The following is a 10,182-nucleotide window of genomic DNA, read 5'->3' as shown; positions in this document are numbered from 1 at the left end:
ACTTAAAATTTAACTGTTAATAAAATTAACATAATCCTTACAATACCTATGGGAAAGAAAATTAAGTATTAAGACCATGTTTCACGATAGTTAGGCAAGAAAAAGAATGTTCGCATTACATATTGGGAGAATTCTTCAATGAAACTCTGAGCAGCACAGATTAGGTATAATAACTTCTTCAGGAGTTATGGTAATCATCTAAAGAATGACTGGAAGTAGAATGACTCTTTTTGAATTGAGATCGCAAAGCATGAGAAAGCTTCTCAGCCGCCGAGGAAATGATACACAGATAACTCTTGTTTCTCACCTGCAGATGCTAAATGAAAACCAGACCCGCCCCACTCTGTGGACAACAGACAGGTTCAAGAAATGAAGCCATTGACTGTCATCTAAGACGGACGCTCCGAGATAAGGCGTCCCAGTAGTCGTCGCACGTGCCGTGCATAACACCCCCACCGCAGGAGAACATTGTGGTGGGGATACCCTGGAAAAGTATTCCAAGAGAAAGAAAGAGAAATCAAAGCGGAAACTTGGTTGACAGCCAGAATGCCATCTTTATCTGAAGTGTTCTTCTTGATTTGTGTTCACGCTATCCCATAAAGCAGATCAACTCGAGGAGGTGACATTGTGGGAAATCGTGTCCCCGTAACGTAAACGATGAACCTGTTAGCAGTCCCCCTCTCTGATGATTCAGTTCCATACGGACGGTGTCACGCGTGCTCTACTTCAAAAATGGTACGTCGAGCTATTCCTCCTTAATTAAACTGTTTGATTTCATTTTTTAAAAAGGTAAGAAAGAATTAAGATTTTAATGTCGCAGTGGAAGGTTTGTTAAGGTTTTTTATATTCTCACTGAGCTTGCAGTTTACCAATTTTGTTCTTGGACTCACTTCTGCTAACAAAATTTTTGTATGTCTTTCTAACTTTAATATTAAACATCGCCAACGTATTTAACGTCCCACAAAATCAAATAGCGAAATAACAAAATTTTTAAAAGCAACGTATATTCAGAATTCCTGATAAAATATAGCCATCATTTTTTTTTCAGTCTTTTTTCATTTCATCATATCAGTGTTCAGTTCTCGGTAAGATAGTTTACACATTTTCTTTTTGTTTTTTTTAATATTGAGTTTTTGTCTTTAATTAGCTTTTGACTTAATTAAACATCACTTTCTTCGTTCTTACGGTACATAAAATTCAGAAGCGGAACCACTAAGCCTTTAGAAAGAGCATATCTTTAGAATTCTTGTTAAGAGTGTTAAGTGTTGCCATATTTTTTATATATTCGCTATATTTTTTTCTTTAAAACTAATATATAGAGATTAAATTGGGTAGCAACACCATTTTATTTGGAAAGTGATGCAGGAAAAAATAGTGAGGGTCGAGACTAATAGCAATTCAGATGCTTAAAAAAAGAAGAAAGTGTTTTAAAATGAATAATTTATTCTAATTATTTAAAAGCGAGAGAATGGAAAGTTAGGTTGTTTTGCACGTTTTCGATTGCATACAATAAAACTGATGGTGTGAGTAACTAAATTACTTTCAATTAAACTTTGCTGCTTTTAAAACAAATGCCGACTAGTAAAGTATTGTTACGAAATGTACAGGCGCTGTACATTTCTATTTTGACTATACATTAGAGGTTTTTAAACAAAGAATTACTTTTAAGGGCGAATTTCATAGTTTTAGAGGGAGAATGAAGTTAGTCTTTTATTTATCTGTTAAATATTTAATTTTATTTTATGAATGTAAAAAACTAAAAAATGTTAGTCAAGTTTTGGCATTTATTAACAATTTCTATACATGGTTTGTTTAATTTTTTAAAACATTTTAAATAAATGTACAGTGTTATGAAACGCCCATCTGCGGTAAGATAGCTTCCCCACAAAGCAGTTTTAGGGTTGCCATAAAATAGTAAAGCATGGTTGCCACATTTGGCGAGAAATCGCCCATTTGGTGACATTTGACCACAAAATTTGGCGATATGCCATGGAGGGATGGAGAACTTTCTGGAGAGGATCGAGTTGACAGCGAGTGCCGAGTGGGTCGTCGACTGCACCGAAACAGTCTCGTAGTGTATCGCTATTAGTGCATCGTCGAGAGAGCATGTTGAGCTACGGGAACGACTGAACCGAATAGTCGGGAGCTGTGCTCTGTGTGTCGTCGACTGCTTCGCGAGTTGTAGCGTGGAGAGTCTCGATAGTACGTGGAGTTTCAAGAACGACAAGCAGAGTCGGGAGCTGTACTCTGGTGCTTTGCAGCGAAGCTGTCTCCACTGTTATAGCCTGATAACCTGCGTTGCTGATTATTCCAGCGAGTGTATGGTAGATCTTCGACGACTGTAAAAGTGTTTTGGAGGCTGTCCTGATTAATATTGGTAAATAAAAATTGTTTCGATACTTCATCAAGTGTCCTCGTTATTCACTCGAAATCCACACAAACCGCGTACGAACGTGAAAGAAGAAAATAACATAACAACTGGTGTCAGAAAAAAGAAACGCAACACTATTATAAAGATACAAATACACAGTCTATAAATGAATCATTACGGATCTAAAGTAGCGTAGATGCGCACAATAGCTTGCGTTCCATTCCTGATGAGACAATAATAATTTTTCTTTTTTGTTGAGAAGTGGTTCTCGCTAAAGTTATATGTATTAAAAATGTTTTGGAGTACACATAATAGAGTTACATACTTAGTCTTTCGAATAATAGAGTTACATACTTATTTAAATTTAAAAAGTAGATGTGAACATAAATTTCATCTATATAGTAACTGTCTTGATGCAGGCGTTTTATTCAAATTTACGAATGCCAGCCTAAGACCCTTCTTTTAGCTTCCAATGTCGTTAGTAAAACTAATTGACGAAAAAATAATTTACTCCCAAACTTAAAAGCATGGCCCATCAATGGCCGAGCCGTAAAGTAGCTTAGTCTGTCTAGAGTTCGAATCCCGGAGAATGGTTTGGCTGCCTTAGCATTTTCATGGTTTTACCCACACGTAGTGCGGATTTGAATCAGTTTCCCTTTCCTGCGCGGAGTATCCCACCCTTTAGCGAATACCACTGCGGGCGTCGCCGTAATAAATTAAAAAAATTAGAAGCGTAAGCAAAATTACAGAAACTGTATTTTCATATGAAAATAAATGGCTAATTTTTTTTTTTTTTGCACTTTTTATACCCTATCAGTAACTTTCTGTATATGTCTTTTTTGAAAAGTAGAGAAAATTTTGCAGAATTTACGGAAAGAATTTCATATAGCAAACAAAGTAATTTTTTGTCTCTAGTTTATTCAATCGCTTAGTTAATTTCTAGAAGATTTAAATATATAAAATAAGTAATGAATTATTTAAAAAATCATTTCAATTTGTACGAAATTTTAAATAACGTTCCTAAATTTTATTTTAACTTCCCGAAAGGTCTAAAAGTAACAGAAAAGGTAAAGATTCAGTACATCGAAAAGTATACGCAGTAACACGATGAGGTTGTTTTTTTTTTTTTCAAGAAAATGGACAAAGTCGTAGGAGACTACTTTTATTTTTTTATAATGAAATTATAAAAAAATAAATATCGTTCTCATATTCAAAATATTTGTTTCCAAAAGAGTTACCTTTTCCACCTGTAAAACTTCAGTTGTGTCAGATGTTCGTATGCTCGTACAATGATTCAATACAGTTCATCTTCAAAGTAGTGGCTGCCATTGAGGAGAATGACTGTCAGACATGGCTTCACATTCTGCGCAATCAAAGTGGTTTGGCTGTAATTCCTGTCACATGATCTCAAATAACTTCTTTCAATGTAAGCAGTAACATCGGCTGACTTCTGCAGAATTGTAATTTTTTTAGAAGAAGGTGAGAAACCCCAAAGATCCTTCTGCATTTCGGCCAATAAACCTGCTGCTCGCCATAGGAAAAGTTCTACGCAGACTTATTGCCGGACGGTTGAGACATCACTTCAACAAAAGTCAAAGAATTAGTAAAACCAGTACGGATTCAAAGCCAACACAAACACCATTCATGAAACAGATACAATGCTGAAGCAAATCCAAAAGAATAAATCAAAAGGTGAACATAGTGCATTTATTTGTGTTGGTTTAAAAAGTGCCTTAGACTCACTATGGTAGCCTGCAGTATTACATGCAATTAATAAAGCCAGTTGCCCTTCTAATCTTCTCATACATTACTTTCATAATAGGGAAAGCATATTTATTCATAACAACATGATAACCAGCAAAACATTTACTAGAGGATATCCTGAAGGATTCCGTCTGAGTGCTGATTTCTGGGCCCTCACCTTTTATGACGTTTAAAATGTCTTGACGGCCGATCATACGAAGGTCTTTGCGTTTACAGGTGACACTGCGTTGGTTGTGAGTGGCAGGACTAGAGACATCCTCGAAAGGAAGGTGAACTGTTTTCGAAAACATCTTAACGTAGAAAGCCATAGGTTGAATCTCTGCATTTCGTAGGAGAGGTTCAAGGCTATATTTTTTAACAAACCAGCCCAAAAGCTTTTAAGGAAGCCCATCTTTATCCTGGACAAAAAGAAAATTAAGGTACCCAAGTCCTGAAGTTTTTAGGTATCCACATAAATAACATGCTTAATTTTATTTATCATCTCACAGAGACTCAGAAAAAGACAATTCAAATCGCTAATAACTTTAAAAAAAATGCAAGGCAGCAATTGGGGACTTTGTCCTCATATTCAAAATATTTCATATACAACGGCATATCGTGTATACTTAATTATGGGGTTGCAATTTGGGCGGAGAATATGACACAAAGGGAAACTTTTCGCCATGAGATCTTTTCTCCTGAACATCTGCAAAGCCTATTTTTAGAACGACAGTTAATTACTCTTTATGCATTCTTACTTTGATACTTCCCCCTCATTTACTTGCGGCAAAGGAAGAAATAAAAGCAAAGTACTCCAGTTGAAAGAAAATGCTTACCTGAACGGCACCACTTTTCATGCGTCAAAATATAAATCTTCAGCCATGCTATTTATTGATTTACCATCCTGCAAAGTATTCTAACTTAATAATCAGTACGGGTGCATCATTAGTCTGTAGTCAGGATTGTCCAAGAACATTTACAGACGACTCTAAAATTCATGGAGAAGTGGGCGCAGCGTCAGTAATCTACTCATCTTCCTCTGTTCCAATATTATGGCAAAATGATCTCCAGAAAATTCAGTTTACCAAGCTGAGCTTTAAGCAGTTCAATCTGCAGTGAATAAGGCTATCTCAGATAATTTCAGTTCAATGGCAATTTATTCAGATAGTCAATCTGAACTTTATGCCCTGAAGGACAGAAACAATAAGAACCAACTGGTTCAGGATATTCAAAACACAATAAGCGCCCACCCAGAACTCCAGTTTTTTGCTCAACTGGGTGAAAGCCCAAAACGGGAACGACAGCAACGAGGCGGCTGACCTCCTTGTAAAGGATGCAACGACTAACATCAGCAGTGAGGTGATCCCGTGGCCCAAGTACCATATAAAATTTACCTGAATGCAATTGTCGACTCAAAGTAGCAAGTAGAATGGGATTCTGCATTGCAAAGCAGAAGAGTTCACGATTTTTCCCAAGAACATACGAAGAAGCACTGCACTATGACGATGTTCTGAATCAGTATATCACAGGGCACCGCTTTTTTCCCAATTACTTCTATAACACAGGCATGTGCCCCACGGATCTCTAGCATATGTGGCAAAAGGGGTGAACCTGATCATAACATTTTTGACTGTAATCTGACAGACGGTAAACATCTGATTAAGCCTAACAACAATCTAATACCATTTAAAATATACGCAATAAAGAACAAACACCTTAGGGCCAAGATTAGAGACATTCTTATACATATCCAAACACTCCGACTGCATATTTGTCATATTTAACACTAATGTATCTCCATAATATTACTAAAATGTGTTTATTTAAATTTTATATCCCAACAGTTTCATTTTTTTATATGCAATGCTAATGAGAGAAAATTCCAAGGACTTGCTTCTTACACCTTCAACCTTATAAAGTACATTTGTACATGCATTTAGACTTTTGGAATCGTCAGTTGTTCAACTTTTCAAGGACAGTCTTGCATTCTTTGTACGATTTATATGTACTAATAATACCAGAAATCAGTGATACCAGAAAGTTCTCACAAATGGTGATTGTAGGAGAGAGGGGTGGGAGACCCTCGGACAGCCCCCCCCTGCATGTTCTCCTTCAAAACTGGGGTGGAAGCTTAACAGTTAGCTAGGTTCATCAATACCTCAATTAATTGTGGTACTACGAAGGTGCTGGCCTAGCTTATACCTGTAGACTTGTGACTTGAAATATAATTGTAATAAATTTGGCAATAAAAATTTTCGTTAAAAAAAAATCCCGTGTTATTTTGTACATTTCTGTGAAAATCGTATCGTGCAACTGTCGATAATTTACGAATTACTGAATTTTTACTTTTTCTGCTACTTTTGGATCATTAAGTATTTATACTTAATAAGGAACCTTAGGGTCATCTGGAAAAAATAAATCCAAATTAGTTTTGGATGAAATAAAGATAGTTCAATAAATTACACTAATTTAAATATTAATTTTTCTGTTAATTCTGCTAGATGTTTAAACGCTATTTTGTTAAAATTTTCATTGATTATGTGACACAGAGCTATACTTCATAATTCGCTTAAGTGGAATAGCTATCCTATGGATCGAAAGTAATTATCCCAAACTGAGATGACTACAAGTGAGGTTTTGAATCAATGATAAGCTAGGGAATCAGTTTCAAACGAGCTACCAGTACTCAGAGACCAGCGGAAGATTTTTCACGGATTACAGATTTATATGAATGCATTTTTTTTAGCCCAAAGGAACGTTAGCTCCAAAGGGCTGTTAATTTCGTTTTGGCATTATGCGTTGAGTCACTATAAAAGTCTGAATCACTTTTCAAATTGTTGCCACCAAATATTAAAACCAAATATTAAAAAAATTATATTTAAAGAAATTACATAATAAAGAATCTGCATGAATACATGTCTATTTCTCGCATTGCGAATAAAATAAGTAGGGACATCAAATTCAGAATAACGTAGTCCTCCACTCAAATATGGTCATCTGGAAGCTCAAAGTTGGAATTAGGGATTTGTTTTATTATCTGTTTTATATTTTGTAACACTTTAACGAATGTTCGATTAACAAATTCAACGATTTCTCAAAGCGAGCAATGGCAACACTCTACGAGAAAAAAATTTATCTCCTGCGCGCGAGACTGTGTATCGGAAATTCTAAAGATATGCTCATTGTAAAATTATTTTGTGATATTGCTGTTGAATTGAGTTTTATGTTTTAAGTGCGAAGAACGTGATATTTAATAAATAAAGGTAACACACAAAACGTTAAAAAAACACCTCTTTGGGCGTAATGTAAAATCTGAAAGCTTTCAGTTTTTTTTAAACTTTATTATAATTTATTTCATAATGGACCCAACAAGGAAATTAAAAAAAGACAAGAAAAACCTTAAATTTTGAAATTTAATCTCTCAGTCAGTTTTATCATGGAGGTCAAACATTTTGGTGTTTTACTTCTGACAATGCGAATAAAAATTTACTATTCATAATTATACAGACTGTTAAATCATACAAAAAATTAGATTTCGTAGTTCACTTTTTAAATTACAAAATGCCAAGGTGGTATGAACATTTGCGTCATCTAAATCTTTTTTATAATTGAAAGTATATGTATAAGATCAACTGTTACCAAAATAAAGGTCACATCCCCGACCTTTAACGGACAAAACGTGTACTCATGTTACAGCTAAACGTTTATGTTAGATATTCCTGACATCCATTAAAATATTACTAAATTGCAAAATCTAATCTTGATTTATATTATAGGTAGCTGTATTAGCGAGTTTATTTAAATGCAAATATAATAAGGATTCTTAAGAGAAACTGTTTAGTTTAACAAATACACTCGAGGTCCTAGAAATCAGACTTTTCGTTGGATGCTGGTGCCAAATACCAGTGTTCGGAAGTGAGAGCCTGGGAATGTGGGTTATTGAGCCCAAGATTAATCTTTTATTGCTGAATGTAGTTGATATTCTGAATAGAATGCGACAATATTTATTGATTTCTTCGTAAACGTTTAATTATTGTATGGTTCTTCCGGAATACGTGAAAAATGGTAATATATTTTGTCTCTTCATGAATGTTTACTTGTTTCCACATCAAAATGGGAACGTAGGGTTAAAGACATTCTCTCTAGAGCAAAAGCCATTATCACTTCTCGCGAGAATTACGCAAGAATTTCAAAAAGTAAATTACAGTTGTCAACGACACTTGACAGAAATGAGACGAACGAATCATTAATTTAGGGATTATTTGAATATGAAATATATTGGAATATGATATACTCGAAGGCTATGAGTCCAAGAGGAGGAATGCCTTCGTAGAGAACTTTCTAAAACACGGCTAGAAAAACTGGTTCGTATTCACTATACACAAGGAGAAAACTACGAAAACCAAGCAACCATACAGCCAACCCATTCGCTGGAGTTCGAATCCTGGTCGAACTACCAGTATTCAGCGGTCTTAACATCTCGGCCATTGCTGGAATCCCCCTTCCCCCCGAACAACATGAGTAGCATGATAATGGGGGTTCTGCATCAGGTGGATCAGTGGATCAGGGGGCGTGGTCAATGACATCACAGAGGGCGGGGCCAAAGGCAACGTCATCACACTATGAGGCGTGGTTTCGAGTGGAGTTGAGTTGTTCGTAGACTACTGATTGAGTTGTAGACCTCCTGCTTTTCATTAAAAGTTAGTTTTTTTAAATTTGGCAACGGAGTCATGGCGTCCTCTAGGGATGAAAAAAGAAAATAATCTATTTAGGAATTGCTTATGGCGTCCTCTAGGGACGAAAAAAGAAAATATTCTATTTTAGAAGTTTCTTTTTTTTAATTGTTCTATGATTCAAAATATAGGATTGAACCCTGAAACAAAATATCTCACCAGCTGAGTAGTTTGAAGATTTTAACCACTAAGCTGACGGGATACATTCAGATTTAGGTAAAAAAGCCTATATAAGAAAATGGAATTTGAATCAGCTCATCAATTGCAATTATGCCTGCTCCAGGAGAAGCCACCGTTGCGGTGTCTTTATACACTGTTTTATGTGTTATTTTATCATCCATCTATATTTTTACAGAATTTCATAAAATTCCTATTGATTTTACGCTACGTCTTAACGACAGTGGGAACTTATCATTATCCATATAAAGAATAATTCAATAGGTTATGAATATGAATTTATCGTATCAGGATCCGGCTCATGTTGCAAGTTTTGGTGGTGTTGAAGCTTTACATCGTGCTGCAGGAGGTAAAGTTTCCAGGAAAGAGATTCAAACATGGTTAGAGGGAATAGATGCGTACACGCTTCACAAGCCAATTCGCCGAAAATTTCCAACGAATAGGGTAATCGTGTATTCTATAGATCAACAATGGCAAGCTGATTTAGTGGATGTTTCACATTTACGTGATCATAATGATGGTTATCGATATATATTAAACTGTATTGACATATTATCCAAATATGCATGGGATATTCCTCTGAAACAAAAGCGGGGAGAAGATATTGTGAAAGCGTTTCAAAAAATAATGAGTCAACGTAAACCAAAATTCCTTCAAACGGATCAGGGCACCGAATTTAAAAATAAAGTGTTTATAAAATTTTTAAAAAGAAATCAAGTTAAACTTTTCAGTACATTCAATACTACTAAAGCATCCGTGGTGGAAAGGTTTAATCGCACTTTGAAAACAAAAATGTGGAAATACTTTACGACTCGAAATACATATAAATATGTAGATATCTTGGACAAATTAATAGAAAGTTATAATGCTACTTTTCATTCAAGTATAATGCGAGCTCCCATAGAAGTCAATTCAGAAAATGAGAGTGACGTATGGTTTACCTTGTATGAAAATCATCCTTCTAACGTTTCTAAATGTATATTCGCTGTAGGAGATGTGGTACGTGTTTCCAAACTAAAGCTTACTTTCGAAAAAGGCTATGAAACCAATTGGACGGAAGAACTATTTGTGGTGACAGAATGTGTTAAAAGACATCCAGCTGTGTATAGAATTAAAGATTTACTTGGAGACTCAGTAAAAGGAACGTTTTATGCACAA

This window comes from Stegodyphus dumicola, chromosome 4 (assembly GCF_044657685.1).
Source record: "Stegodyphus dumicola isolate Sdum_Otavi_A_Nest chromosome 4, ASM4465768v1".
Lineage (NCBI taxonomy): Eukaryota > Metazoa > Arthropoda > Arachnida > Araneae > Eresidae > Stegodyphus > Stegodyphus dumicola.
The sequence above is the reverse complement of the archived record's forward strand: the minus strand, read 5'-3'. Positions refer to the sequence as shown.